Source organism: Triticum dicoccoides, unplaced genomic scaffold, assembly GCF_002162155.2.
Source record: "Triticum dicoccoides isolate Atlit2015 ecotype Zavitan unplaced genomic scaffold, WEW_v2.0 scaffold47090, whole genome shotgun sequence".
Taxonomy (NCBI): Eukaryota; Viridiplantae; Streptophyta; class Magnoliopsida; order Poales; family Poaceae; genus Triticum; species Triticum dicoccoides.
The window spans coordinates 2917-3976 of NW_021274979.1; the positions used below are offsets into that span (position 1 = coordinate 2917).

Here is a 1060-nt window from a genome sequence, read left to right on the forward strand (position 1 = left end):
ACGTACTGCAGACTATGAGCAGCAAAAAAGGCGGCAATAGCATCCATGATTTTGCTTTGATCACAAAATGAACTTATGTGAAAGCTCTCAGGTAGAAGAGATAACGAGGACAGTACACCAATTAGCATGTCAATATTAACATTTAATAATGATCTCTAGTCATTTTAACTCCATGCACACAGAAAACTGAGTTCATAAATAATACGTTAGTTTGTGACATACATCTGCACCTGTTAGTTGGCATTTTGATGTCTATCTCTCAAAAATGCTACAAATAAGAGTTCCATGTGTGTGGGAAAAGTTGCCTATAAAAGCCAAACAGTAGTACTTGACATCCTTTTCTAATTGACATCTAAACTGTAGTACTTGTAACTTCTATCAACGTGTCCAAAAAACAATTGTTAGTACAGGTCAGTAACACTCCTAAGATTCTTGTTTAGAGGACAAATAATCCAATCATGCTAGACTTACAAATAACATAGGAAAGAGCAAAAGATCTGTAAAATGGTACGCCTCCGATTCATAATAAGTATCGCGGTTTTGAACCAAGGTTGAACTAATATTAGTTCAAAACTGCAACACTTACAATCGATCGGAAGGAGTACCATATGCATGGTTGAGTGGAGCTAAACATGCATGCAGCCCAGGAAACAGGGTAATGGACGTCACTGGTTGATAAGAGATGGAGGCAGGGAAGAGAAGCGCTTTGTGTCATTTTAAATGAAACTTTTTTCGAGAAAACGCAAAGGACCTTTGCGTTTCATTTCATTGAAAAGATGAGAAGATACAATCCTCCTAGGAGGTGAGGGCTACATGGGTCAGCACCCTATCAGTGAACATCCCAGTTAGTGGGAAGAACTACCCTGAGGCCCATTGCGCCGGCTTGTGCCCAACAATGGAATATTCCCCGGGAGTGTTATTTACCACAAAGTTTGCTCTTGTGATGTCTATTTAGTATAAAGTTTACTATTGTGGTGTCATTTTAAAGTCAAGTGTGTTTGAGATGATCTAAGTGCTGTGGATAAGCCTGCAAATGATAGCCTAAGCTGTGAGAACCAAT

General features: G+C 39.1%; 1 protein-coding gene across 1 annotated transcript in view; it reads right to left on the reverse strand.

Moving 5' to 3' along the window:
* Positions 1–1060, reverse strand: part of LOC119346664 (negative regulator of systemic acquired resistance SNI1-like) — an 11304-nt gene that overhangs the window by 1307 nt on the left and 8937 nt on the right. The window lies entirely within an intron of this gene.